A 25087-nucleotide genomic window follows, 5' to 3' on the forward strand; every position below is an offset into this window, starting at 1 on the left:
AAAAAAGTACTGTATTATTCTCATAGGACCTCTGAGTCATTTAACTAAAAGAAATACGTGTCACACCACATATGTGAAAGGAGCCTCCCGGCATCTGCTTTCTCACTATAGATTAGTTTGTATTTTAGAAATTGTCTTCTGGGGTGGGAGTTCGGTCTAGCAGTTAAGACGCTGGTTAAGATGTTCCCACCTCACATTGTAGCACCTGGGCTCTACACACCTTGCTCTAGCTCCTGACTCCAGCTCCCTAGTAATGCAGACCCTGGGAGACAGCAATGCTGGCTCAAGTGGTTAAATCCATGCAACTTATGTAGGAGACCTGGGTTGAGTTCTGGGCTCCCAGCTCCTGCCTGGCTCAGACCTGGTCATCACAGGCATTTGGGGAATGAACCAACAAGTGGATGGGAGCATCCTGTGTCTCTCTCCTTCTCCCTCCCTCTGCCTCTACCTCTCTCTCCCCCCTCTCCATTTCTCCCTCCCACTTTTACTCTCTCCCTTCCTTCTCCCCTTTTCTTCTCCCTCTCCCTCTGTCCTTCACTCTCTCTCCCTCCTCTGTATCTCTCTGCCTGTCACATAAATAAATACATATTTTAATTATATAAAATAGAATCAAAAATTAAGTACTTTGTTTACCTCTTCTCATTTGAGTAATTATTTTGAGATTCATCCCTGCTGTTTCATTTATCAGTCTATCAATAATTACTTTATCATTGTTGAGAAATATTCCATTGTATAACTATATCACAAGGTATTTCCATTACCTGTTTACAGATAGTTTTGGGCTCCTACAAGTAAAGCTGCTATTAACATTCATGTCCAAGTCTTTGTGTGAACATATGATTCACTTTCTCTTGGAAAACACCGATAAGTTCCTGAATCCTATGATAGATGTATGTTGATTTTTTTAAAGATTTTATTTACTTATTTGAGAGGTAGAGTTACAGAGAGAGAGAGAGAGAGAGAGAGAGAGAGAGAGAGAGAGAGAGAGAGAGACTAAGAGAAAGGTCCTCCCTTTGTTGATTCACTCCCCAAATGGCCGTGACGGCCGGAGCTGCGCCGATGTGAAGCCAGGAGCCAGGTGCTTCTCCTGGTCTCCCATGCAGGTTCAGGGCCCAAGCACTTGGGCCATCCTCCACTGCCTTCCCGGGCCACAGCAGAGAGCTGGACTGGAAGAGGGGCAACCGGGACTCAGGCAGAGGATTAACCTACTGAGCCACAGTGCCGGCCCCTGTTGATCTTTTTAAGAAACTTCCAAACTGTGTTAGAGAAGGCACATTCATTTCCCATTAGCAGCATATAAGAGTTCCAATTGCTCCAGGACCTCACTAACACTTGGTATGGTCAGTCTTCCATTTTAGCCATCAAATAGGGGCAGTGCTATCTCATGGGGGTTTTAATTTGCAGCTCTAATGTTTAACAATGTAGAACAGGGTTTCTTGTGTTTGTCTCCCTTGTTGAAGTGTTTCAAATGTTTTTATATACACTGTATACAAGTCTTAAGATACATGATTTCTAAGTGTTTTCTCCCAGTTTGTGTTATGACTTTCACTCCCTTAATTGTGTCTGTTAAAGAGCAAAGGTTTTGAATCTTGATGAAGTCAAGTTTCACATTAACAGGTGATGCCTATGGTGTTATATTATATTAAACACATTATTCCCTAATCCAGGGTTATGAAGAGTTTCTCCTATGTTTTCCTCTAGAAGTTTATGGGTGAGGATGGCACTGTGATGTAGTAGGTTAAGCCTCCGCCCCCAGTGCCAGCATCCCATATGGGTGCCAGTTCGAGTCCCAGCTGCTCCTCTTCCAATCCAGCTCCCTGCTAATGGCCTGGGAAAACAGAAGAGGATGGCCCAAGTTCTTGGGCCCCTGCACCCACATGGGAGACCCAGAAGAAACTTCTGGCTCCTAGCTTCTGATCAATCCAGTTCTTGACATTGCAGCCATTTGCGGAGTGAACCAGAGGATGGAAGACCTCTCTGTCTCTCCCTCTATCTCTGCAACTCTGCCTCTCAAATAAATAAATCTTTTTTTTTTTTTTTAAAGAAAGAAAAGGTTTATGGGTTAAGGTTTATATTTAGGCCTATGTTCTTCCCCTTTTAAATTATTTTTTTATTTGAGAAACAAAATGAGAGGGAGAGATAGAGGCAGAGATAGAGGGACAGGGGAGAGGGAGGCAGTAGAGAGGGAGAGGGAGAGAGCTCCCACCCACTGGGTCACTTATGTTCCCTTCTGGGTGAATTTGGAAGCAAAGTTCACATTTTTGCATATGGCTATTCAATTTGCCAGCACTGTTAGTTTCAAAAAGTATCCTTTCTCCACTAAACTGACTTCAAACTTTTAATCAAAAAGTGGCTGTCATATATAAAGATGCTTCAGAAAAAATCCGCCAAAAATGAGATTAAAGGGACCAGCACTGGCACGAAGGGTTAAAGGCCCGGCCTGCAGTGCCAGCATCCCAAATGGGTGCTGGTTTGAGTCCCAACTGCTCCACTTCCGATCCAGCTCTCTGCTATGGCCTGGGAAAGCAGTAGAAGTTGGCCCAAGTCTGTGGGCCCTTGCATCTAAGTGGGAGACCCGGAAGAAGCTTCTGGCTTCGGGTCAGCTCAGCTCCGGCCGTTGCAGCCTTTTGGGGAGTGAGATAGAGAATGGAAGACCCCTCTCTCTCTGTCTCTACCTCTCTCTATAACTTTCAAATAAATAAAATACATCTTTAAAATAAATAAATAATGAGATTAAAAAATAAATTTATTTGGTGCAAAAAAAGCTTTGAAATCCAAGCATAGTTTTTACAATGTGCATCTTCTATGAGTGTTTGAAGACTCCGGGCATTGGTGGGCTCATTCTGGACTCAACTTTGTTCCGCTGATCTACTCACTACAGGGTCTTGATTTTCATGACTTTATAATAAGTCTTCATTGTAGCCAATAAGGAAACAGGCTTAGAGAGTGGAACTGGTGTGCACAAAGTCCAATGTCTGTTCTATTAGAGCCACATTACCTACCTATTTAATTCTTCTACATGCAAGGAGAATTCATGCCAAAGAAGAGATTAATTGATATGACAGGGATCAATATAATGTTGCCAAAAATGTCTGAAAAACGCAAGCTTTAAACCTAGTAAGTATATAAGCTTTTATAGCAAACCCATTTCAAAAAAAAAAAAAAAACCGCTTAATTTGCCTCTCCAACATTTGGAAAGTCACTGGGTAAGAGTTTGTTTCCATCTAGCCAATGATCCCGCACACACACACACACACACACAGTGAGCTCTGATGATCTCTAACCCCTAAACACTGATAACAACACTGTTTGCTTCCTCACATGATACAAACATTTTAAATTCTTTTTTTTTGGACAGGCAGAGTGGATAGTGAGAGAGAGAGAGACAGAGAGAAAGGTCTTCCTTTTTGCCGTTGGTTCACCCTCCAATGGCCGCTGCAGCCGGCGCATCTCGCTGATCCGAAGCCAGGAGCCAGGTGCTCCTCCTGGTCTCCCATGCAGGTGCATGGCCCAAGCACTGGGCCATCCTCCACTGCCTTCCCGGGCCATAGCAGAGAGCTGGCCTGGAAGAGGGGCAACCGGGACAGAATCCGGCGCCCCAACTGGGACTAGAACCTGGTGTGCCGGAGCCGCAAGGCGGAGGATTAGCCTGTTAAGCCACGGCACTGGCCTTAAATTCTTTTAAATTATGAACTATGCCTCTATTTCCCAAAATACTACTGAAGATGTTATATCCTGGAGTAAGAAGCACATGCTGCTGGGTTTGGACTATGGTACGATGCTGACAACAGGAGCTGAACTCTCCCCTGCACCTCTGCATTTAAGTCATTTAACCAGACTTCCGTGTTCTTGTTCTCACTAATTACTGCCTGCCTCCTGGAACCATCTTGAGGATAAAACTGGTAACAGGTGATCCCTTGGTATCTGTGGGGGACTGACTCCAGGACTCTCCCTACACCTGGCCATGGGTACCAAAATCCACAGATACTCAAGTCCTTTACATAAAATGGTAAAGTGCTGGCACGTATACACATCCTCCCCTAATGTTTAAACCATCTCCAGAACACTTACAATGCCAATACAAGTAAATGTTCAATGAATAGTTGCTATAGTGCATGTACTGTTTAGGGAATGACTAGAAAAACATCTGGACATGTTCAGTATAGACACAATTTTTTTTTATTATGTTCAATTCACCACTGATTGAGAATGTGGAGTCCACAGGTACAAAGAGGTGACAGTCACAGAGACCATTTAGCTCAGAACCTGGCAAATACTCCAGTCATTCCCAGTTTATCTTTACCAGCATCCAAGCCTCCCCTTCCCTGCCTGCCCCACTCTGTGCTCCAAGCTCCCTGAGCTCCCTTGGACTCCTAGGAAGGCATCAAGCTGCTTCTCTCCTCCTGGCAACTTCCTGGCATTTCTTGCTCTCATTTTCCATGAGATGTCATGAGTTCAAATAATGATTTTTTTCATTTGTGCTAGATGGATGGGGTTTCTGTTTGTTGTTCCCCCAGAAGCTTCCTCAGAGACACGGTTAAATTAGCTTCTCAGGCATCTGGTTCCACCTGTCCAGCCATGGAAGAAGCAGAGCTGGGACACAAGCAGGGTTCGGCTGTGACAATGCAGCAGCACTGAGAGAATCCACACAAGTCCCTCTCCACCCTCGTCATAAGAAGCAAAGAGGGGAGGTGCAATAACGTGTATCCCAAGGAAGAAAAACACACTACAATGAAAAGATTGTCCTTGGGACACGCTTCCCCACTGCTGCACAAATCCTAAAATTTCACATTCCTGAGATAAACCAACATTTGAAAAGAAATAAGTTGTTAGAAGCAACATGTTGCCTGAAGGCATAATAATAGCAGATGACTGGAAAATGGGAATAAAATAGGGTACTGATTCGATATGAATAAAAATTGATGCCAGAATCCAATTTTAAATTCAAATGGATACAAAATAAATCTGATGGCATTCAGTCATTTCTCTTCTTACCTTTCTCTTACTTTTTTAAAAATTATCATTTCTGTGAGAAAATAGGATCAATCTAAAAATAACCATGAACTTGCCTCTCTGAAGTCTTGATATACCAATGAAAACTTTTTCTGATGATGTAATCCTTACAGCTATTTTTATTCTGGTAGCACGGGATCTCTTTCTTTATGTAGAGCAAATAGCAATGGAATCTCTTTAGAATCACTTGAAAGGTGAATTCACACAGCTTCAATGAAGCCCAACAATGCACCACCCTCTTGTCATTTCGTCCTCCTTTCTGACATTTGACACTTTTCCCCCATGTTTCAACATCAAGAGAAATTCAATAAAATGTGAACATAATATGAACTACTAGGCTGCACATCCAACAAAGCCTGCTTTATGCATAGCAGGTGTTTAGTAAATGTTGGGGGAAGAATCCAGACTCAAGTGCAAGACACCTACAGGGAAGGTGGACCCAAAGATTAAACAGGAATCCAAAACAGCAGCTCTGTCAAAGACGGACAAAGGAGACTACAGCAAGTCTCAGTTCCTTTTCTTAAATCACAACCAGAAAGACTATTTATAAAGTGTTTCATCCCTTTACAAATATCACAAGAAGTTCAAGTGAAGAATTTTGGACTCAGGCCTAAGATAAAAGACATTTCATCAAGGGAAAGCAAAGATGGCTACTGAACTCGACCAGAGACTGTGGTTTCTTTTTCGTTTGTGTGTATGTGTGTCGTAACATATTTTTAATATACATTAGAGTCAACTGTTTAATGGCTCTACTAGATAATTTAACAAATAAAAAGTAAAAAGTCCATAGTCCAGCTGAAAAATAGGTAAGGGCTACAAACAATAATCAATTGCAAAGATGTTCAGCTTTTCTCATGCAAAGTAGATTTTTAAAGTCACAAAATCATTAGTACTACAGCAGCATGTATTTCCTATCAACTGTTTGACAGTTTCTTCAGCATAAAAGAGTGTACCTTGAATGCATTTTCCATATTCACATTCAACCCTACTCCCGCAGAGCCCACAACTGTGGGTTCTCTATGAACTTTTGTTGAATAACCATGAATAACCTGGAGTTTAATGTATGATCCAAAGCAAAAAAAATAACTTGTTTCAGTACCATTAATTTAGGCTACAGAAATAGACAGATGATTTTGCCAAGGAATGTATCTTTTTCTTCAAGTTCCCCTTTCAGTGCATACAATGAGGCCCTTCTATAAACACAAAGGTACACAGTATGATCAGAGTCACACCATCGGGAGTTTCTCACAAAGCCCTTTAGCTCTGAATACATGAACACACACAAATACATGAGTGTAATAGTATAATATCAAATCTGCTGAAACTTCTATGTCCTGAAATTATTATTGGGTAAATCTGTTCTTTCTGGTTTTGGAAGAGGGAAGAATAGTAAAGCACTAAGTAAATTCCCTAAAATTAATGCTGGATAAATCTAGTAATCACATTTTTTTTTTGACAGGCAGAGTGGACAGTGAGAGAGAGAGACAGAGAGAAAGGTCTTCCTTTGCCGTTGGTTCACCCTCCAATGGCCGCCGTGGTAGGCGCACTGCAGCCGGCGCACCGCGCTGATCCGAAGGCAGGAGCCAGGTGCTTCTCCTGGTCTCCCATGGCATGCAGGGCCCAAGCACTTGGGCCATCATCCACTGCACTCCCTGGCCACAGCAAAGAGCTGGCCTGGAAGAGGGGCAACCGGGACAGGATCGGTGCCCCGACTGGGACTAGAACCTGGTGTGCTGGCGCCGCAAGGTGGAGGATTAGCCTAGTGAGCCGCGGCGCTGGCGTAATCACATTTTTTTAAAAATCAAGCAACACCTATAAAATACTAAGGCTTAGAAAAAGGAATTTAAAAGATTCAAAAATAAATATAGAGACTGAACTCATAAGCTTATACCCTATAAATAAATATATATGTACATGTCACAGAAATCGCTATTCTGAAGAGCTTTAAAAGGTACTGAATGTAGAATAAAAATGCACATGGCTAATAATACAAAAAGTCAAATTAAATATAGAGACAAATTTTTCACTCCAGATCTCTCCTTCCCTTCTTGGTTTCTGAGTTGAACACGTGCCGTACTTTGGTGGCAGCTTGAAACGTACATGAATAACTGGGTTTGTGTTTTTGTGTTCTCCTGCCATTGTCCACGACCACAACACAACTGGTCTAATGAGGCTGAAAGACTGTTGGGCAGGCCTGGATGCACCCCAAATCACTGAGCCAAGCCCTGCCTAAACCAGCCGACTCCAGCAGATCTCCAACAGAAACAAGAAATAAGTGCACATCAGTTTCTGTGGAGATTTTATGCAATACCTGGCCATGATGAACCTTTATACAATAAAGAGAAAAGTATAGCAAATGAGGACGTTTCGATATACTCATTACCAATCCTGTCCCTGTCAGGCTTCACATGATTTGCTGATTAAAATAAATGTTTAAAGGATCCTGAGAACATATGATAATCTTTTGGGCCAGGTTTTTTTTTTTTTTTTTTTTTTTTTAAAGATTTATTTGTTTGATTTAACGTCAGACTTAGAGGGGGCTGGAGTTGTGGCATAGCGGGTGGAGCTACTGCCTGCAGTGCTGGCATCACATATGGGCGCCGGTTCGAATCCCGGCTTCTCCACTTCCTGTCCAGCTCTCTGCTTTGGCTTGGGAAAGCAGTAGAAGATGGCCCAAGACCTTGGGCCCCTGCACCCATGAGGGAGACCCGGAAGAAGCTCCTGGCTCCTGGCTTCAGATCGGCTCAGCTCCGGAGTTGCAGCCAACTGGGGAGTGAACCAGCAGATGGAAGACACCACTGCTCTCCTTCTCTCTATGTGTAACTCTTTCAAATAAATAAATAAATCTTTTAAAAAAAATAAAGTCAGACTTACAGAGAGAGATGAGAAACAGAGAAAGAGGTTTACCATCTGCTGGTTCACTCCCCAAATGGCCACAACAGCCAGGCCTGGCCCAGGTCAAAACCAGAAGCCAGGAGCTTCTTTGCGGTCTCCCACATGGGTGCGGGGGACCAAGCACTTAGGGTCATCTTCTGCTGCTTTCCCAGGCACATTAGCAGGGAGCTGGATAGGAAGCTGAGCTGCTGGTACTCAAACCAGTGCCCATATGGGATGCCAGCACCGCCGAAGGCAGCTTTACCTACTGCACCACAGCGCCAGCCCTGGCCACAAATATTCTACACAGACACATTCCATAGCTTGAGTGTGTCCCCCAGAATTTCATATACTGGAAACAATCTCACTGCCTTCATGAGTGAATTTCTGGGAAGCAGATAACTTGTCTCTCTTTCCCTCTCTCTGTCTGTAACTCTGCCTCTCAAATGAATAAATAAAATCTTTTTTGTTTGTTTTTTGACAGGCAGAGTGGACAGTGAGAGAGAGAGACAGAGAGAAAGGTCTTCCTTTGCCGTTGGTTCACCCCCCAATGGCCGCCAGGGCCAGCGCACTGCGCTGATCCGAAGCCAGGAGCCAGGTGCTTCTCCTGGTTTCCCATGGGGTGCAGGGCCCAAGCACTTGGGCCATCCACTGCACTCCCGGGCCATAGCAGAGAGCTGGCTTGGAAGAAGGGCAACTGGGACAGAATCCGGTGCCCCGACTGGGACTAGAACCCAGTGTGCCGGCGCTGCAGACGGAGGATTAGCCTATTGAGCTGCAGCGCTGGCCAAATAAATAAAATCTTAAAAAAAGAATATGGCAGACTGTTTTCTTTTTGTATCTATAAAGAAGTTGGGAGATACTAGAACTACTGAACCAAAAGGCATTAGCAAATAATTCCTTCTCCAGGAATCTGATGTGGGGCAGATTATCTTCATAATTTTTATTTCATTATGATCCTCTCCAGAAACTTGGATTACGTGTACCTTCATCTGACTTTTTAAGCAGAATTCCAATGAACTGTATCAACTCAATTAAATCCCTCTACTTACCCTCATTATTAAATTCAAACAGGGCAGAGGGAGAAGAACAGTGCTATGGACAGTTTGTGCCGCCACCAAATTCATATGTTGACTATCTAATGCCCACAGTGATGGCACTTGGGAGACGAGGCCTTTGGAAGGTGACTGGGTTTGGATGAGGTCATGGCAGTGGACACCTCCATGATGGGATGGGTGCCCTACGACAGGATGCAGGAACCACAACCCCCCCTCCCCCACTACGTGCGAATAGAAGACAGCAGGCTTCTGCAAACCAGGAAGAGGGACATCACCAAGAATCGGGCTTTGCTGGCACGTGGATCTTGAATTTCCAGCCTTAGAACAGTGAGAAGTACACACTTATTTTATCTAAGAACCCTGGTTTAACACCTGTGCACAGGAGCCTGAACAGACCAAAACAAAAGGGCCTCCTACGCCAAGACGGGCGGGGAGCACAGGCCACATGACTGACACAGGATCTGAGACGCAGCCTCACCCACTACCCAACAGCCATCCTCCCTTCCTCCAAAGCCATCGCTCATGGGAGAACACCTTCTTGCTACTCCACACATTGGCTGGCAGTATCCAGAGGAAAAGTTCCGCTAACATCCTTCAGCAAACAATCTCCCTGCTGTCTTGATTAGATCATCAGCCCCATATTGTGGCCAACATAAGAAGCTGCACTTAGGACAAATCGTGTATACCTTCACTGTTGAGGACGTGCCTGCCCTGATGGAAGAACAAAGACAAATTTAGACTTGATCCCTAATTTCCACGTGCCCCACGCAAAGAGGACCGATCCCTCAACCCAGGATCCCACGCCCCTCCCACTGGGCAAGCAATGGTCCAACTCAATCACCTACCAACCCACTGAGGACTTAACCCCAAAACTGTGGCAAAGGGCAGGCTTTTCTGTTCCTGTTTAACCGAGACCTGGGGGCAGTCCTGTTCTGACTCCAAATCAATTTCAGACTCAGTTCTCCATTTAAAAATCCAAGTTTCTTTTCCATGTAAGACTCTCGATGACTGAGTCTTCATTATCTATTCTGAACATGGTACATCCATTAAGAGACCTTTAACGCAAGATGATTTCATCCCGACTTTGCCCCAGAGGGAGAAGTATTTCAATATATAATTTATTCAAAATAAACAGCCATTTCCAAGTTGAAAATGTCTAGCATGCTACACTCTGGAGTGCACTTTTCTTTCCATAGCGGATGATGCCTGAGTCACGACTGAAAATATCCTCATCATTTTAATAACGATAATAACTGACCCCAAAAAAGGCACAAATTAAGGAAAAGATTTTGTAAAAATGTGTTTTCTGTAGAATTAAAAATACAGTTCAAACTCTCAAACTCGTAGTTCAGCAGAAACAAACACTCAAAGTGCCTCTTGGGCTTTGAATGACAGGAGATGGCTCTGAATGTTATAGTTTAAAAATACTCTCTAAGAATACAAGCCAAATGACTGCAGGATTATAAGTTCTCTCTCCCAGTTGTCCAGGTACTAAAAGCAGGCCAAAGCAAGAATAGCCTTCAAAAGGACTAATAAACAGCACGTGAGGAATAATGCAATGCACCCCAGGGAAGGTGCCAGGCCATGGAACCTATTCTTCCTTTCAGACTCCTATACATTAGTGCTGCCCTCTCTCAATTCCTTCCCTCCTGCATATCCCCCCCTCAGTAAAAAATAAGCAAACATAAAGTGGAAATATGGCTTAAATGACAACTGAAGGGCACATTCTTGGGTGCCTCTTTAGAACAGTGACTTTGCTGTTGAAAGCACTTTCCCAAGTAGCATCTGGCATTTGCAAAGCTACTCAATGCTATCATTGATTTTCAGTAGAAATTAAAGATGATAGGCATGGCAAATCAATCACCTGCCCGGTCTAGCTCTCCCCTGACATAGCCCTCCACCTTGTGACAGGGCAGACTCTGACTGTGGGCTCCACTCCAGCAGACTGGAGGCATGCATCGGGGACCGTCCACTGGACAGAATTCAGCCAGGCTACTCAGCTCTTCCTCCTCACCGACATGGTAAAATCTCTATTCTGAAAACAAAACCAAACCAGGTAAAACCAAGCAGCTCTTTTCCTAAAGCCAAAATACAGAAACAACCTCAACAGCCATCAATTGATGGCAAAGCAAAATGCGGTATTTCCAGACAATGGAGCACTAGTTTTCAGCCATGGGAAGGAATGAAGTATCTGTAGAGGCTGAACGATGCTGAACTGTGAAGACATGCGCTAAGTGAAGAAGCCAGACACAATACGGACATCCAAGTATGATCCACTTACACAGAATACCCATGAGAGGGAAGGCTCATAGAGAGAGGAAGTGGACTGTGGTTACCAAGACCTGGAGGGAGGTGAATGGAAAGTTGCTCCTGGGGCCAGCACTGTGATGTAGTGGGTAAAGCCGCTGCCTGCAGTGCCGGCATCCCATATGGGTACCAGTTCAAGTCCCAGCTGCTCCTCTTCCAATCCAGCACTCTGCTATGGCCTGGGAAAGCAGTAGAAGATGGTCCAAGTCCTTGGGCCCCTGTACCTGCGTGGGAGACCCAGAAGAAGCTCCTGGCTCCTGACTTCGGTGCAGCTCTGGCCATTGCAGCCAGTTGGGGAGTGAACCAGTGGATGGAAGACGTCTCTCTCTCTCTGCCTCTCCTTCTCTGTCTGTGTAATTCTTTCAAGTAAAATAAATAAATCTTTAATAAAAACTTTTTTAAAAAAAGAAAGTGGCTCCTTAATGGTATGGTTTTCCTTTTGGTGTGGGGAAAACATTCAGGAGCTAGACAGTGTTGAAGGTGTCATAACACAGTAATGTAATAAACGTCACTCGAGGTAAACTTAACATTATGTGTATAATCACAATAACAAATACCAACTTGCTGCTTTTCCAAGTCACTTTCATTTCTCTCTACTTATTTACCACCAGGATTTTCCAATGTGTGGTTTACACTTCCTACCTCCATTTTCTTAGCCCTCATCTCATCTTTAAGGCCATGAATTTGGGTTGTCCCCTCTCCTATTCATCTTCTTCCACACACATAAACAAAAGCATGAAGAAAATTTTATAAAGGTCCTGGGGGCAGGGACTTAGCACAGCAGTTAAGGTACCACTTGGGATACCCACATCCCATATTGGGGTGCCTGGGTTTGAGAACCAGCTCTGCTCCACTTCCAGCTTCCTGCTCATGCACAGGAGGCCACAGGTGATGGCTCAAGTGCTTGGGTCCCTGCCATCAAGCTGCTAGGTACAGCCACGGCCCATCTGTGTGGGTATTTGGAGAAGAACCAGCAGATGGGAGATCTCTCTCTCTCTCTCTCTCTTTTCCATCTCTCTCTCCCTCTCTCCCTCCCTCCCTCCCTCACCCTTTCCCCTCCTCAAATAAATGAAAAATGAATAAATTTTAAATACTGGGTGCAGCAGTTGTGGCACAATAGGTTAAGCCACTGCTTGGGACTGCCTATATCCCATATCAGAGTGTCTGGGATTAAGTCCTGCTTCTACTTTTGATCCAGCTTCCTGCTAGTATACCTGGAAGGCAGCAGATGATGGGTCAAGTAATTAACTTCCAGCCACTCATGTGGGAGACCAGGATGGAGTTCCAGGCTCCTGGCTTCAGCCTGGGACAGCCCTAACTGTTGCAGGCATTTGGGGAGTGAACAAGCAGATAGCAAATTATTCTCTCTGCCTCTTTTTCTCTTGTTTTGCTCTGCCTTTTAAATAGGTAAAAATGAATACATATTTTTTAATTGTATAAAGATTTCCCAAAATGTTTTTATCTAAACCAGTGAGCTTCCTGAGTGCCCCCAGAGTATGGGTGAGGGCCACCTCCTTAAAATGCGCTGCCCCTGGCTTCTAAACACAGCATCTCTTGGGGCCAGCATTGTGGCACAGCCAACTGAGCAGTCACCTGCAACACTGGCATCCCACGTGAGTGCCAGCTGGAGTCCAGGCTGGCTGCCTAACTTCCAATCCAGCTATCTGCTAATGTGCGTAGGAAAGCACCAGAAGATGGTCCAAGTACTTGGGACCCTGCCATCCATGTGGGAAAATAAAATGAGTTCCAGGCTCCTGGCATTGTCCCGGCCCAGCCTTCATTGCTGTGAGTATTTGTGGAGTGAACTAGCAGATGGAAGATCCATCTCTCTCTCTCTCTCTCTCTCTCTCTCTCTCTCTCCTGTCTTCAAATAAATATTTTTTAAAAATAAGTAATCATGGTGTTGGCACATGACTACCTTGACCAAGCTGACTCCTTCTCCAAGCCTCTTACTCCTGCTTGCCTTTAGGAAGACTTGACCAGGCCCACTCCTGGCTCCTGTCCTTTCCTTTTGTTTGGGTGACCTTGGCCATTCTGCCCTGCACCAGTCTGTCCCTCCCCTTGCAGGGCACAGCCCTCCCATAAATCAGGGTCAACCTGCATTTCTCATTTCTTCAAAGGACCCAGGTGTTCCTGCCACTGCTGTTAACAAGTGATCGCAAATTTAGGGGCCTTAACCCACACAAACTTACTCCCTCGGGTCTGGTGGTCAGACTCCCCTGGGTGTGCCAGGCTGCACTGCTTCCAGAGGTGGAATCTATCCCCTCGTCTCTGCAGCTTCTGGAGTCTGACTGTATTCCTTGACTCACGGCCCCTTCTCTTCTTAAAACCCAGCAGCCCAACTTCTCTCCTCTTTGGTCTCCACTTCTTTTTAAAGATTTATTTATCTATCTGAGAGACAGAGATACAGACAGAGAGAGAAGTCTTCCAGCAGCAGGTTCACTCCCCAAATAACTGCAACTGCTAGAGCTGAGTCAGTCTGAGCCAGGATCTGGGAGCTTCTTCCAGGTCTCCCACGTGGAAGCAGGGCCCCAAGCACTTGGGCCATCTTCCTCTGCTTTTCCAGGCCATTAGCAGGGAGCTGGATCAGGAAGTGGAGCAGCCAGGACCAGAACCAGTGTCCATATGGGATGCCAGCACTGCAGGCGGAGCTTAATCTACTAACCCACAGCGCTGGCCCCACTGACCTCCCACTTAAAAGGATCCTTGTGACAATGCTGGACCCATCTGCAGCACACAGGTACCTCGCCATCTCAAGTCCTTGACTGAATTACACCCACAAAGTCTCTCTTGCCAAGGAAGGGAATGGATTCACAAGTTCTGGGGTCAGAAGATGGACATCTTTAGCCGGGGAACAGGAATTACTCAGCCAACCCCAAACCCTCCAAGGTCCTGATGACATTCTTCAGCAGCCACTGGTCTTGTCCACTTTCTAGTAAGCAAGGGCCTGTGGCTCAATATCTAACAGATTCAATTACGACTGGAGACCAACAACTCACTACTAAGTCCTCCGTCCACACAGTCACTTGAAAACTAAGCTTTTTTCTGGGATTTGTGATCCAAGGTTATTTAGAGTTATTGGAGAGACTGGGGGAGCTCTATGCATTCCCATTCATTTCTAAGACAGGAAAAGATATAAATCAAGGGCCAAGGAGAGAAAGAAAGACTTTGGGAGCAAACAAGAACATTCAAAAGATGTGAGAAGGCAGTGGACAGAAACAAGCAGTAAAACTGTCACAAAAGCATCACTGAGTTCCTAGTGGCCTTGCAAATCATCGGCTGGTTCCAAGCTGAGCAGCGCGGCCTTTGTCAGGGCTTCTTACCACACATTGCAAACTTCCTCCCCATGCAGTCTCGGTTGATTCCCCCTCAGGGAATCCTTCTTTTACTTACTTCTCTCGTTCCCTATTTATTCTTTCCACTCCCCTACTCCACTAGAATCTATGTGCATCAATGCATTTATGTGCACGTGGGTACAGAGACAGATGTAAGCTTTAACTGGATTTTGTTCTCACAGCTGGAGCAATCCTACTGCTTTTACCCTGCTGACATGCGCTGGGCCTCCTAACACTGTGCAGACGCCCAGCGGGGTCTCAGCAGGACCCAGGTTATTCTTAGCTGCTGACAAATGAGCACGGTCCTGCCTCTCGCACGCCCTCTAGCGGCTGACAGCCCTAGAACACTGCTGAGCTGGCTCAGGCTCATGACTCCAGCTGCAAGGAGGCTGGGCATCTTTCAAAGCATCAAGGCCCAAGTGTTGGTAGGGACACACAGCATCCGGCTTTGGAAACTGCTCACATTTAGACGTTTATTTCCCTGTTTCCTTTTTGTAACCCTTTGTATTGCCGAAACAGGCACAGTCCGACAAAAAACAAATATACCAAAAACTCCAAGTCCAGTGAAAATAATTAGTTGTAATTTATACATATGATGGCATACTACACAGCAGCAAAATAAAAATAATAAAAGAATGAGTCACAGCAATAGACAGCAATAGATCAGTCTTTTTCTAAAAAAAATGTTTAGCGGGCTGGCGATGCATCCCATATGGGCACTGGTTCACGTTCCGGCTGCTCTACTTTCAATCCACTTCCCTGAAAATCACCTGAGGAAGCAGCAGAGGATGGATTAAGAACTTGAGCTCCTGCCTCCCACGTGGGAGACCCAGACGCAGTTCTGGGGTCCTGGCTTCAGCCTGGCCCTGCCCACACCATCGTGGCCATTGGAGAGTGAACCAGCTGACAGAAGATATTTCTTTCTGTTTCTCTCTCTCTGCAACTCTGCCTTTCAAATACATAAATCAATCTTTTAAAAAAGTGTTCAGTGTGAGATACTAGTTCTAGAAGACTACATAAATAAGGTACCACTTTGCAGACCACAATACCAAAAATTTTATTTAGGGCTACATATCTATGCAATTTAAACAAACAAACATTTACTTTTAAAGTAAAGGAATAAAGAGCACAATATTTAGTATCATGCTTGCCTTAGGTACCAGGAAGGGACAGGGAGATGCAACAGCATCTGTCCTGGTTGGGGGATATGTTCATACACATTCATTTTTATTCATTTATTTCTCTTTCACTTTATCTCAAAGGTGGAGAGATAGATAGGAGATCTTCTATCCACTGGTTTATTCCCCAGACACCTGCAACAGCCAATGTCGGGCTGGCCAAAGCCAGGAGATGGAAACTCTATCCAGGTATCACATTGGGCAGCAGGCACCAAAGTACTTGAGCCATCACCTGCTGCCTCCACGGGTGCACATTAGCTAGACTTGAACCAGACACTTCGACATGGGATGCAGGTATCTCAAGTGGTGTCCTAACTGCTGTGCTGAATGTCCACCCCACATGTTCATTTTGTTTTTCTCAACTTACGTCTATGTTGCATATAATCTCCAACATATCAGATAAGATCATCAAATATAACTAAGGAGTATATGTAGGTGGAGAGCCAGACCGACCGACAGGACTGAGGGACAGGTCACTGAGAAAATGATGCCCACTATAGTTCACTGTTTTCTGCACGTACAGAGACCGAAACTCAGTAATCTGAAGCAAAAGACAGCGCGATTTTAATACTATTTGGGATGATACACAGAGATTCCAGATCTTTATTTTTCTCCCATGTGGGAGACCCAGATGGAATTCATGGCTCCCGGCTTTGGACTATTGCGGCCACTGGGAGATGTGAACCAGCAGATGGGAGATCTCCCCTCTCCCCTCTCTCTGTCTCCCCTTCTTTCTGTCACTCTGTCTCAAGTATATAAAACTTTTTTAAAAAAGCACTTTGAACTCACTCCTCAGAGATTATCACATGACTTTGGACATAACTCATTTTTCTTCACCCCAGTTCTGGGAGACGGCGTGGTCTAAGACTGGCTTCTCTCCTCCGAGCCCAGTCTGCGTCTCTGATCTTCGGCCCTGCTCTTCATTTCCAATGACTGGGCTGTGGCAGAGCCTCGCTTCTCCTAACTGGAGTGCTGGAGCACTTGTGTGAACATAAAGGCTGGGGGGTGCTTCCCTCAGAAGCTGGGTGTCACCTCCCTACAGTCACCCCCTCATGATAAAGGTGTTTGTTATAGAGAGGGAAAATGAAATAGGGTAAACAAAATCAGGAAAATAAAACACATCCCCTTTACACAGAGATAACTGCATTATGAACAAGCACAAATAGTTGTGAAGTACTGTGCCTACCTCACTGCACTTACTTAAAATCTACAGTTTATCTTAAAAAAATTAGCAACAGATGATTTTTTAAATCTCCAAGTGTTTATCTACCACATTATCTTTATTGCCTATGTAACATTTCATTCATTCTCGTTACTATGGCTACGTAACAACAATTTACTGGTGTGAAACAATAATCGCCCTCACACACAGTTCCACTCTCAAGGCTTTTGCATATGCTCTTCCCCCTGCCCAGCTGCTCTTCAGCCGGACAGGACTCATAACGCTACCTTCTTCAGATCTTTGCTCAAGAAGCTTCCTCAATGGTCTACTTGGTTAAGTCACCAGTTGAGATGCTCCCATCCCATTTTGAGTGCCTGGGTTCAAGACCGGGCACCATTCCCAATCCTAGCTTCTTCTCATGTTACATCCCAAGAGGCAGAAGGTGATGGCCCGGTAGTTGGGCCCCTGACACCCACCAGGAAGATCCAGACTGCGCTTCTGACTCTTGGCTTTGGCCTTGCCCAGTCTTGGCCACGTTGGGCATTTGGGGAGCAGATCAGTGGATGGCAGTGATCTCTCCTTCTCTGTCTCTCAAATACAATAAACACATAAATCACTTTTTAAAAATCTCAGCAGGTCTATCCGGAGCACCCCAATAGAAACTGGACTATCCCTGCCCCCATCAACAGTCTCCAGCCTCCATCTGGTTTACTGTACCCTAAACACCACTCATCATCTAACAAATACATTCTGTCGGAATTATTTATTTCCCAGCATACTCAAAGTAAACTACAAGAGGAAATGGTTTTTTGATTGTTTATTGCTCCTCCTGGTTTTTTTTTTTTCTTTCCCTAAGGCTTAGAAGGCCAGACAATAATGACACTCAATAGGTATTTGTTGAAAGGACAAATGAAAATACACACACCATGTCACAAAACAACTGGGAGGAAATAAACCCACCACTGAAAGAAAATGTAATTTCTGAGATCAATTTATAAGAGATTTAGGTTTTCTTCTTATGGTTTCCTAAATACCCAATTTTCTACAGTAGTACTGTATTCCTTTTAAATCCAAGAAAAGTATCAGTTATTTTTAAATGCTACTAGGCAAATATGACTACAAATAACAGGAAGTATAAATAAAGGAAATAAGTTCTAACCACCTGCAAAGTCTTAATGTTTATTCCTAAAATCACAACATGGACCAGGGTGAGTTAAGAGAAATGTTAACTACCAATCATTCCTCCTTCTCTGGTTATTCAAACTTATGGGAATAAGAATGCTACTATGAACACTTAGTCTAGTTTAATAATTTTATATAGAAGTATTTATAAATGAAATTCATTCATTCTCAAATATTTAGTCCTTTGGGATCTGCTCCCTGATCAAACCTGGAAACATGGGGTTGAGAGAATCTGAGAACCCGGATAAGATGACCAGCGCTGCAACCTTCACCTGCTACCAGGCAGCAGCACTGCCCTGGAAATTCTTTTAATTACAGAAAGATGAAGTAGTCCCCTGAAAAATGGGTAAATAGTTTATTGAACTCAAGTTAAATTGGACTATTATAGAATTACATTCACTTAAAGAAATGCAAAAAATGTATGACAAGCAACAAAAATCAAATTATAATAAAATATAATATTATGTGCCATTCACTCAGGGAGTCCTGAGTATTAAGTCATTTAGGGGTCACCGTCCACTGCTTCCTGACCGCAGTGACCTTGGATCCCTGGTTTTCCATGAATTGACAAATCTGCTTGAGTTTAAGGAGAATATGTTACCTGTGAAAGGTACGCAACCAGAGCAGGTCTGGAAATTGACTGCCCCTGTCAAGGAAGCAAGTGGGACATGAAACGTATTTCCTGTTTCATTTCATTTTTAGTTCCATAAGAAATACGTTTGGTGCTGTCATGAAGACCCACATCCATTTCCTGGGAGGCTTCTCCCCTGAACCTGTGTTGCAAGCATCACTTAGTGACTCCTGAGAGAAAACGGCAGGCCTCAGGTGCCCAGCACGAGACATTTTTAACAACTCATCAGTAACTTTGCTTTAGATAGTTATTTTATTTATTTGAAAAGCAGAAGGACAGAAGACACAGAATGAGAAGGATTTTGAATCCACTGCTTCTCCCCCAACATGGTTTCAACAGTACAGGGTGGTCCAGGCCAAAGCCAGGAGCCAGGAACTCCATTTGAGACTCCTACATGGGTCACAGGTGTCAAAGCACTTGGGCCATCTTCTGCTGCCTTCCCAGGCACATTAGCAGGGAGCTGGATTGGAAGAGGAGCAGGCGGACTCACACCCGCACCCTGGTGCTGGCCCCCATCAGTAACTTCTCATGTCAGTACTCCACACGTGGTGAAGGGACAGTGAACTTAGTTCTGCCTAACATTTCCTCCAAAACAGCTTTACACCCTGCACTAGGTCTCTCGTCTCCTGTGTGCCTTTACTGGGTTGGATTTTTGAAGTACATCTTGCAAAATTAACACAACAGATTGGAATCTGGATGGAGAACTTGGAGAAACTTTCAGATCGAATCCCAGCACCCTGGCTCAGGGCTTGCAATCAGTCAATGAATGGGTCCGTTCTTTCCTCAGGGAGAGGAAGAAAAGGGCTTTGACTCTCCACTGTGCAAGATATGACTGCTGAACTGTGCTCAATTATTATTTTTGAAAAAAGGAATAAAAGGCCTCTTTGGGTTCTTACTTGGCAGGGTACAGACTCCCAAAGTGGTGCTCAGCCCCCAGGCTTATCCAGGCATCTCCAGCCCAAGACTGATCCAAGCACAAGGGCTTCTGCGCCTTCCAGTGTATTCTGAATGAAAGTGGCTGTCTTTTTCTGAGGAAGATCTTATTATTAGTTTTAGTATTAGTAGTATTAGTAGTATTCATTTATTTACTCAAATTCCCCCAAAAAAGTTCCTTTTAAAACTCATGGAGCTGTGGCTCCCTATCTGAATTTAAATGTTAGGTAAATTTAAAACAAGAAAATACAGCTTTGAAACTGTATGCCACATTAGCAAGGTACCAGTCTTGCAAGGGGACAAGGTGCAAGTTGTGAGGTCACTTTAAGCATGCTGGAAAAAATTAAAATGGGAAAGTCTAGTAGTTTCAATGATGAGAAAGCTATCAGGTAACTAATGCTTTTTTAAAAAAAAAAAAGATTTATTTATTTATTTATTTGACAGGTAGAGTTACAGACAGTGAGAGAGACAGAGAGAAAGGTCTTCCTTCTGTTGGTTCACTCCCCAAATGGCCACAATGGCTGGAGCTGCATTGATCCGAAGCCAGGAGCCAGGTGCTTCTCCTGGTCTCCCATGCGGGTGCAGGGCCCAAGCACTTGGGCCATCCTCCACTGCCCTCCCGGGCCACAGCAGAGAGCTGGACTGGAAGAGGAGCAGCCGGGACTAGAACTGGCACCCATGTGGGATGCCGGTGCCACAGGTAGAGGATTATCCTAGTGCGCCACGGCGCTGGCCCACTAATGCTTTTTACATGTTTTGGAGTTCAGTTCCGTTACTCTGCAATTCCTCGTGTGTGTGTGTGTGTGTGCGTGTGTGTGTTTCATATTATGTATCTGAGAGGCAGAGAGCCAGAGAGAGCCAGAGACAGAGAGAGCTCCCATCCACTAGTTCACTCTTCAAAGGCCTGAAACAGCTAGGGTTAGTACAGGGCCAAAGCCAGTAGCTAGGAACTCAATCCAGGTCTCCCACATGAGTGGCCGGAACCCAAATACTTGAGCCACCATCTTCTGCTTCCAGATGTACATCAGCAGGAAGCTGGAAGCAGAAGTGGAGCCAGACCTCAGACCCAGGCACTCCAACACAGGACGCAGGCATCTTGACCACTAGACTAAATGCCTGCCTCGTGTCTGTGCAATTGTGATAAGAATGATATGAGTGATAGATATTTTACACGCACACACAGTCTTCTTACTGACTTGCATCTCTCAGAGAAGACAATTAGTGACACTGGATGAGTCACCTTTTCATGGTGGCGTAACAGGGAGAGCAAGGAACGCATTAGGCATCTCTGAGTTGAACACTCCAGTTCACTCTGGGCCCAGGGAGCCCCTCAACATCAGGGCATGGCTTTTACAACCAACCAAGAACCTTGGCTCCTCTTTCTACTCCTCCTTTCCACCAGCTTCCCCCAACCTTGAAGAAAACAAAGCCAGCAAGAAGGCTTGAACGAGCAGTTATCTAGTAGCCCAGAAAACAAAGGGGCATTTCATCCCAGGATTTGGGACCACACAACTGCTTCTGCTCAGAGTGGGTGTGAGACAAAGAGGGAGAGACAGACTGAGAGCGACTCCCTCGATGTGACCAAACTAGAGGCGGAATGCCCGTGACTCTCCCGCCAATCCCTGCTGGCTCTAGAAAGACGGACTCTACGGACTCCAGGTTCTGTCTCTCAGGAGTGAGTTCAGTGGAAGGTGCCAGTCAAATGCAAGGCCCAAGCAGCCACTTCCCGTGGACAGCACACTACTAGGAGCTTTTAAAAGCTGCACTGTCAATCAGACCACCCCACAGCCATCAGCTGTAATGTTCACATTTCTAATATTTTAGTTATCATGGCAAAAAAAAATTGTTTTTTCTAACAATAAAGTGAGAGTAATGATGAGTACAACCGCTTCCTGAGGTTAAAATGTAAAGACCGTTAAAGAACTGGGAAAATATATTCGAGGAATGGACTCGACCTAGCAATTAAACCACTAGTTAAGAGGCCCCTCCTACAGCAGAGTAGCCGGATTTGATACCCTGACTCCAACTTCTTGTTAACGCAGACCCTGGGAAGCAGCAGTGATGCCTCCAGCGATGGTGGCCCTGCCACCCACATGGGAGATCTAGACAGATGTGATCTACATGGAGTTCTTGGCTCCCAGGTTCAGTCTCCGGCCATGTGGGCATTTGGAAGTGAATCCACAGATGGGAGCTCTCATGCTCTCTCTTTCTGCCTCTCAAATAAATAAAACCTTAAAAGAATTCCAAAGATTAGGCCGGCACCGAGGCTCACTAGGCTAATCCTCCGCCTGTGGCACCTGCACCCCAGGTTCTTGTCCCAGTTGGGGTGCCAGTTCTGTTCCGGTTGCTCCTCTTCCAGTCCAGCTCTCTGCTGTGGCCCGGGAAGGTAGTGGAGGATGGCCCAAGTGCTTGGGCCCTGCACCTGCATGGGAGAGTGGAGTTCCTTGTTCCTGGCTTTGTCTGGCCCATCCCTAAATATTGCAGCCATTTGGAAAGTGAATCAGCAGATGGGAGATCTCTCTCTCTTTCTCTGCCTTTCAAATAAATAAATAAATCTTACAAAATTGTAAAGAAAAAGTTTTTAATGATTATTATATGTAGGTAAAGATATTTCTTTCTAATTTATACTTGCTTAGAAAAACATGATCAAACTGAAAATGATGTAATGTTTTTCAAAGGTGCTGTGCACACAGAAAAAGGAAATGTGTGTACTTTCTCATTGATATCAGAGGGTTTTATGCAATCAGCCTCCACAATTGGGTGCAGAAAATAGAAAGTTATTATTATTCCTGGGGTCAGGTTTCAATTCAGTACTAGAAACAGACCATTGACAATGTTAAGTTGGCTCTGTTGATAGACAGCTCTGTATAAATCCGACTCACCTATTGTACAGTTAGTGATTATTAAATAAATGGACGAAGCATGAGCCCTTCTTGGAACACACCCACTGAGAAACAGCCTTTCGCCAATGAGTTTTCCAGGTACCAATATCCAATGAAGATGATCTAATTCTTATTGTTAATGACACCATTGGGAATCAGACCTTTGTTATCATTATATACTTGTTCAGTATAACATTCATGAGCTTTTCTGAACGCTCTTTACATGTCCAGAGGAACTATACACACACACAAGAGGAGCCATATATGCCATCACCTTCATGCTACTTCTCAAATGAAACACTTTAAGCTCAGTTTAGCTGACAAAAGTGAATCTTCCCAAAGAGCAAATAGGAATCTGTGAAGTAAGGGGCCACTGGGACTGCAGAGGAGGAAGAAGGGAGACTCCTCTCCACTGAAAAGCTTTTCAGGAGCATTGGGAGTGAAGAGTGGTCCACTACTGGAGCCCCCTTTTAACCTCAAAATTAAGGCTCTGGATGCTCCCTACATGAACTGATTAAAACCCTACAGAGGGAAGGCCTGGCTTATTCTGAGCTCAGGCACAAACGGAAAACTGATCCAGCACAATGCTGGAAGAAGAAACACTAACCCTTGCTGAGTGACCTGGGAACCCCGGCTGTGCCGTCAGAGTGAGAACAGGCTGTCTCCTCCCTGTAGCCAAGGGAGGCTTCTGGGCTTAGTACCTGGGAGCCTGGAAGAGAAAAGACCCTAACTCCACATGGCTCCCCTGAGCGAAACAGTGTTTCTCTCTGCCTCTAAAGATCTGCTTATCAGTCCTTTATCCTGAAGGTGTGTTTTAATTTTTCACCACCAAAATACAGGCCCTACTCATTGCTAAGGAATACTGTACACAACACACCGAGTCATCATGAAAAAAATTCCAGGAACAAATATTTTAATTTCACACCTAAATGTGATGGATGTTGGAAACTGCAGAGGACAACGTAAATTAAATCACACTAAAAGTGCCAGAAGTCCAACAAAAACACAAAAGGACATTAATAGGAAAGACATACACAAATACTGTAAGTTGCACCTCCCATGAAGGCCCCACCACCCAATGCTATTGCACTGGGGATTAAGTTTCCTACACAATAATTTTAGGATTTACATTCAAACCACAGCAGGAAATGATAATCTGACCAAACCAAGTATTACTAAATCTGAAAGCTGTCTGAGGCTAAAAGCACCAAGTGCTATTTTTACAAAGCTTTTGAAATTATACTAGCACACATGGTCTCACCTTCCCCCACTCACAATCAGAGAGAAATCCTCAACTTCTTCAGCTGACAGATAGGAACAGGCATAGAAAGCTTAAGACACTGACCCAAGATGGTGCAGCAAATGTGTAACAGGCAGGACCAGAACACAGGCCCCAAACTGGCCAGGGGCAGGCACATGGCAGAGCGGCCTGCATGCCTCTAACAAACACTCCCTCTCTCCAGCCATGGCCTCAGCAGCAGCCTTCTGATCTTAATTAGATTTCCCAGAGAGATTCTTCTGGTCTTCTTTTGGAACCAGTTTGGAGAAACCTGACAAATCCTACCTCAGCCAGGGGACCAAGGTGAGGATCTACAGTCATAGCTGTTTTGGTGGCAGGTACTCTCAAGAGTGGGTGCACCCACGTGGGAGACCAGGAAGAAGCACCTGGCTCCTGGCTTCGGATGGGCGCAGCGCCGGCCGATGCGGCCATTTGGGGAGTGAACCAACAGAAGGAAAATCTTTCTCTGTCTCTCCCTCTCACTGTCTGTAACTCTAACTCTCAAATAAAATAAAATCTTAAAAAAAAAAAGAGTGGGTGCAAAACATGGCACTTGACCTCTGTGGTCTACCTCCCGAAACACAAAATCTCAGATTACTCATGAGAAAAACAGCAGAGGAATTTGTAGGTGGTCCTACAGTGAGCACTCCTCAAAAACATCAAGGTCAACAAAACCAAAGGAAGCCTGGAAAACTGTCTCCACTAAGAGGGGCCTAAGTTGACCTGACCGCTAAGTGCCATGTGGCAACCTAGGGGGGTCCTGGAACATAAAACTGACATTGGGTAAGAAAAGAAGAAACGAGGGAATAAAGTGTGGACCTCAATTAATAAGAACAATATCAGGTATTGCTTCTTTAATTACAACAAATGTACCACAGTGATGTAAGATGCTAATGAAAGAGTAAATTGCGAACAGGGCGGGGATGAGTGCTTTTTCTCATAGGACTTTTCATGGCATCCTTTTGACTTCCTTTCCATGCATTCATTTCCTGATGTCCACTTTGATATATCAGGCACCCCAACCATCCTTTATAAAGTACTGACAATAATTTTCAAAACTCAATTCCTGCAAAAAATTCATGTTAGTGGAATATGAATCCTCATACTTCCTTCATTTTTCCATCTCCCATATGCTCAGTGGTGAAGTGAATCATGTTCCCCTGGTAACCACCTCAGCTCTTTCCCCTCCCCTTCGAAACAGCTCCTCTGCAGCAGGATGGATGAGGCTAAATGAAACCGGAGCTGATGTTTGC

At 44.7% G+C, this 25087-nt stretch overlaps 1 protein-coding gene across 1 annotated transcript in view; it reads right to left on the bottom strand.

The window, feature by feature from the left end:
* RETREG1 (reticulophagy regulator 1) overlaps nt 1–25087 on the bottom strand; it is a 149875-nt gene that overhangs the window by 75772 nt on the left and 49016 nt on the right. The window lies entirely within an intron of this gene.

Source organism: Lepus europaeus, chromosome 15 (assembly GCF_033115175.1).
Source record: "Lepus europaeus isolate LE1 chromosome 15, mLepTim1.pri, whole genome shotgun sequence".
Lineage (NCBI taxonomy): Eukaryota > Metazoa > Chordata > Mammalia > Lagomorpha > Leporidae > Lepus > Lepus europaeus.